The sequence below is a fragment of the Peromyscus californicus genome, unplaced genomic scaffold (genome assembly GCF_007827085.1).
Source record: "Peromyscus californicus insignis strain IS unplaced genomic scaffold, ASM782708v3 Scaffold_9__1_contigs__length_137607984, whole genome shotgun sequence".
Classification (NCBI taxonomy): Eukaryota; Metazoa; Chordata; class Mammalia; order Rodentia; family Cricetidae; genus Peromyscus; species Peromyscus californicus.
In genome coordinates, this window is record NW_026294617.1 from 8,000,830 (window position 1) to 8,006,788 (window position 5,959).

At 46.1% G+C, this 5,959-nt stretch overlaps 1 long non-coding RNA gene across 1 annotated transcript; it reads left to right on the top strand.

The window, feature by feature from the left end:
- The first annotated feature begins 347 nt into the window (after positions 1–347).
- Positions 348–5,275, top strand: LOC128105226 (uncharacterized). Its single transcript, XR_008216293.1, has 2 exons — positions 348–891; positions 4,278–5,275. It is a non-coding gene; the product is annotated as an uncharacterized LOC128105226 (long non-coding RNA).
- The last annotated feature ends 684 nt before the right edge of the window (positions 5,276–5,959 follow it).

Consider the following 5,959-nt stretch of genomic DNA (forward strand, 5'->3'; position numbering starts at 1 on the left):
GAGTGGCGGGTGTGTGGTGTATGTGGAGTGGCGTGTGTGTGGTGTATGTGGAGTGGCGTGTGTGTGGTGTGTGTGGAGTGACGTGTGTGTGGTGTATGTGGAGTGGCGTGTGTGTGGTGTGTGACGTGTTCCTATGCATTCCTGCAGAAGTCAGGCAGCTTTTGGGAATCGGTTCTCTCCCTCTCTGGGCTGGGGAGATGGTCAGTGGATAGAAGCATTGCTGCAGAAGCTTGGGGCTATGAATTCACCCATGACCACCTTGCCAGCCCAAAGACAGTAACTATCTCAATGTAGAGTGTGCAGCCACCATCTCACCTCCAGTTCCGTGCCCAAATCTGTCAGTTTCCTGGCTGAGGAAGCGGGCAATGGGCAGTGACCAGGCAGGACATATCTGGGTGCCCTGTCCATGTCCTCACTGGAAGCCATGACTTCAGGCCTCCAACAGCCGGTGAGCATGGGGTTTGATCCTGAGAGCTCTGTTTCCAAACTCATTCACATATGCCTCAGTTTCCCCACCTGTATAGTGAAGATAAAGTAGCCCTCGCACAGCACTCTTAGGAAGTGCAGGAAACAATGTCTGGGCAGTGTCTAGAGCCTGGGACATCGAAACGGCACCATAAACGCTGGTTTCTCCTGTTTTATTCACTGTGCTCTTCTCAACCCCCACCCCCCACTCTAGCGGGAGAAACATGAAAACAAACAAGCAAAGTGGAGTCAGTGCTGGAGTGGACAGTGGAGTGTGGCCCGTGGGCATGTGAACTCAGCACGAACTAGTGGTGTCCAGGGGAGTTCTTGGGTGAGAGTGGGCTTCTTTGAGGCTCTCGCGGTAGGAGTCAGGAAGATTCTGGTGACAGAGCTGGTCACACCGAAGACAGGAACCACACACCTTTGGTAAGTGCAGTTTCAGGGTCTGTATATTGACACTGGCCAGATTTTTTTTTTTTTTTTTTTGAGGCAGACTCTCACTATGTTGCCCAGGCTGTTCTCAAATATGTGGCTAGCCTCCTATTGCTGCCTCTCAAATGCTGGGATTACATGTCTGTGCCACCAAGCCCCACTTAATTTTCCTTAATCCATAAAGATATCAGAGTATTTAATTGAATGAGCGTGATTCATCACTGTTTTCCAGTGTGTGTACATATGGACATGTATTTTTCAAGTGTTTCAAGAATTAAAAAAAAACAGTTGGGTCGATGGAAGAGTGAGCTAGCTCAGGCTATGTTGAAAACACTCTCTTCCTATTCTTTAGCTTCATGAGAAGACCGCCCCTGGCAGTATCAACTTCTTTATTCCCTGTAAACATTTTGAAACTGTCTCATGTGTCCTGTGTGCACTGGGGAGGGGTGGTGGCTGTTCTGTCACTTCATCATGGCTGGCCTTGGCTGTACTGTAACAAGGGGAAAGTCACGCCTAGCATCCACCCCAGATCCGGTCCGGGGATGGCAGGGGTGGGGGTGGGGAGCAGAAGTGACCATCCCCTTCAGGACACAGCAGGGAGAGCTTGTTGCTAGGGCTGAAGATCAGTGTTAGGGCACTTGCCCTGCATTCATGAAGCCCTAGGCTCTGTCCCCAGCACTGGAATTCTCCCTCCTCCAAAACAAAACAAGTAGGATTTCTTCTTTAAGTCAACAAATCTAAATGCAAACAGAAACCACTGTAATATTTCGTGGCAGAATAGAATCCATATGATCATTTCACAAAGAAACTTGGCAATATGTTTAATATAGGCAAGTATTTTGATTAGGGAATATAAATGAAAATAATCCAAAGGAAATAAAAATGTACAGGAGAACATATTTATTACAGTATTTTGTAATGATGATTTCGTATTTTTTGACACAGAGTCTCATAAAACGCACTTGGGCCTTGAACTCACTGTGTAGTAGAGAATGACTTCACTCTCCTGAGTCCTGACCTCCCAAGCGCTGAAATTAAATCTGTGCCATCACATAGCTGTAATTTGTACCAATTTGTAACAATAGTGTTGAAGCTTTTGTAACTGATAGAACTGGTTCATTTGGAGAGCTGGTTTTTGTATTTCTCAGGAATTTGATGAGCTAATTGTGAAAGCATGCTATTATTAAAAATCAAGATTTCTGGGACTGATGAGACGGCTCAGAGGTTAAGAGCACTGGTTGCTCTTCTACAGAACCTGGGATTGATTGATTCCCAGCACCCACATGGCAGCTCACAGCTGTCTGTAACTCCAGTTCCAGAGGATCCAATGCTTTCTTCTGGCTCCATGGGCACTGAATGCACATGGTGCCTGGACTTGTATACAGGCAAAACACCCACAAACATAAAAAACCCAAAATTTCTGAATTAAAATTTCCTAAATAAATTATTTTGACAACAAATGCTTCAACTTCTGAAAACCCATCTTTCACTGGTTTCTTTTTTTCTGAAATTATATATGTTGCTTTTGTGTAGTAGAGATGCTGTAAGTACTGCCTATGCCGTTCCAAGCTACGTGTTCTGTAGTGATGTACTGTTGGTAGCTTGAGAAGAGTTCTGGTGGGAATGTGTACCTCACGGAAACTGGCGAACACTACAGCCGCCCTTCCCCCTCCACCTGGGTATTAAGTGTTTGTCGGCACCCCAGGCATGTTACCCGTGTATGACACTGGAGCTTTCCACTTCCTGCTTCTGCTCCATGGGGCCCAGTTCTTTTCTCTTACCTGTCATGGTGCTTTTGATCTAGAGATGTGTTTGGCTGGAGAGGAATATGTGTAGTTATGCAACATTCTCTCCTTGCTTTCTACCCACTGGAACAGGAATAACAGATACTAAGGATTTTAGTTCAGCTCAGCCCTCAGTTCTGTTGGTCCCATTTGTGTAGAGGTAGGATGCTTCTGACCTGCTCTTTTCCCAGGAAGAGCTCTTACTCACCTTAGCATTTCCAAAGTCTTCCAAAGAAATCAGCAAGGAACTTATCAGAATACAGAGATTCCTCAAAGTCCCATGGTGCACCCATAAAATGGAGATTCTCGGGGGTGGGGGATGGGACTCAAACGATTATATTGTAAGTTGTAGTGAGATTTTGGCCACCCCTCATTGCCTGCTTGGCCCCTTCTGAGGGTTCTTCCTAAGAAGGCCCCTGGACCTGTGTGCCTATCAGCTAACTTGAGTGCTGGTCTGCCTTGCTTGATAGCCTTGATTTTTTTGTTTAGATTGAAATTCTGGACCTAAGAAACTGTAACAAGAGGCTATTTGTACGTTACCCTGTTACTCACGCCAGGCCTTGTCCCTCATGCTGACTTCTTTGGAGCACACATTCCTCCCTCAGGCACCAGCCTGTGGTGATATTGTGTCCCCCAATATATTGTGCATCCTAATATACTTATCTGGGGTCAGAGAACAGAACAGCCACTAGATAGATATAGAGGCCAGAAAATGGTGACACACACACCTTTAATCCTAGCATTCTGGAGGCAAAGATCCATCTATATCTCTGTGAGTTCAAAGCCACACTGGAAACAGCCAGGCATGGGGGGCCATACCTTTAATCCCAGGAAGTGATGGCAGGAAGCAGAAAGGTATATAAGGCATGAGAACCAGGAACTAGAGCCCTTTAAGCTTTTAGGCCTTTAGCAGCAGTTCAGCTGAGATCTATTTGGATGAGGACTCTGAGGCTTCCAGTCTGAGGAAACAGGATCAGCTGAGGAGTTGATGAGGCGAGGTTAGCTGTGGCTTGTTCTGCTTCTCTGATCTTTCCGCGTTCACCCCACTATCTGGCTCTGGGTTTGTTTTTATTAATAAGACCTTTTAAGATTCCTGCTACAGCGGCTTCTGCCACAGGTGGAGATCAGTTGGGGAAGCGGGTGGATTTCCATTCCCTTCGGCCTCTGCTGGACAGCAGTTGGTTTTGACTTTGCTGCAATGCAGCTGTCTTTCTCTTTCAGGCGGGGTCTCCTCTCCTACGTCATGCTGTTCTCTCTTCTTTCTGATGGGAGCATCTCACCCCCAGTTGTCTGCACGGCTTGTTTTTTGTGTCCTCTGGGTCAATGATAAAATGGTCAAATGTTCCGTTCCTGGACTAACATTGAAAACTGCCCTCTGTGGCAGTCCACACTGATTTTAGCCTTTTGCCTCGGGTTATTTCAATGCTAGCCGTTTCTACACAAGAACTTGAGCTCCATGAGAGCAGGGGCCTGCTGTGTAGTTGGTGTTCATTAACTCCTTGTGAGGTGAACCTGCCTGCATATCTTTAGATGTGTCCAGTAGGTCTTCACCCTGGCTTCCCGAGCTGCTCATCTGTTTTTTCATCTGCCTTGCAGATACTCAATGCTGAGAAACTTCTGCGGTTTGGAACATGTACTGATGTAAATGGACAAGAAAGAAAACCTGGGATTTTCTCTGTGGATGCCACCTTTCATTTTCAGAAAACTCACAAGGACTTGATTCAGTCGCCCGTATTTGTCCTGTGGGTAGTAATCTGTGATGGGAGGGACCGAGCGAACTGGAAACAGTGTGAAGTAACTGTGACAGGCTTGCAGAACTTCTCCTTTCTCGTATCCTAACAGAAGTTTTTGGTTGGGATGTTTCGGATTAGGAGGCCATCTCTCATTTATGAACTACCAGGAGGCTTAGAAGTATGTGTTGGTCACGTGTGTCCTGACTCACCTCAACAGAGGAAATAGGATCGGGCTGACTAACAGTGAGGTAATTTCTGCAGATCTGTTGCAGACAAAGTTAATAGATTACAATTAAAGCCTTCATCCTGCATTCATAGGGGTCCCTGCTCCTGCTGGCATTGGGAAATCTACCAAGCACAGTCTTCGGTGCTGAGCACTCTTTAGGTGCCAGTGAGTCTAAGAAGTGATTCCCGCGGGGTACTGCTGGCAGTCTAGAGCTTGCAGATATGAACGACCTCTGGCCTGTGGGCTGTGTGTGGCTGAGGACAGAAACGCATTCAGCCCAACACAAATACGTAGAATTGCTTGAAACAGGAAAGATTTTTTGAACAGTTCTCGGTAGAGGAGTTTGTAGATGATGACATCATACCAGTGTTGTGATATCAGAAGGCTGGGTATACTGCATGCATCCATTGAACCAGGACTGGACTGTGTAGACGAACTGTACCAGACCACCTGAAGTGGGCTGGTATTTTGACCTGATAGTAGAATTTAGCTTTCTTTGGTAGCGATCTTCAAACAATATGATGATCTTAATGTTTATTTTTCCCTAAAACTGATGTGTTAAAATCCCCACCCTCAAGGCTATGGTGATATGAACTGGCATCTTTGGGCAGTGATTAAATTCCGATAGCTCTTCATGAGTGGGATTATTGCCTATTCCAGGGTATAGTGGGATGGGACCTCATACACACAATAATAATATGTAAAGTATTTTTAAGACCCAATATTATATACTTAAAAATTGTGTTTGTTTTAGATCTGCAGATAAGTTATGGAGGAGATAGAGAATGTCCCCAAAAGGACACCAAGGGGTGTTAGCCTTTGGCTTCTCTGGATACATGGGTGAAGGTCTCTATTGGGCCACACATTACATGGCTCCTCTGCATATGTTGCATCTGTAATGTTGTATCTCATCACTAACTAATGTTCATGCTTTATTCAGAATTAATTTGCTCCTAATTGGCTCTTGCTCTGCCTGTGTTCTGTCTAGGATACCACCTCACAGTTTGCAATTTAGTAGTGACCCGCTTCTGTGCTATGCTGCCCCTCCCCCCCCCCCCCCCCGCACCCCCCTCCCCCCGCACCCCCCCACCTCTGGCTTTCCTTGTTTCTGATGACCTTGGCAGTTTTGAGGAGTATTGCCTAGGTGTTTTGTTGAATGTCCATCATTTGGGTTTCTTGATGATTTCTTACGAACAGACTGGGACTGAGGGTTTGGGGAGGGAAACCACGGAGGTGAAATGCCATTCCCTTGACTTCATAACAAGAGGCACGTGATCAGACTGACTTATGAGTGTCACTGACCTCGACTGCTGCCTGCA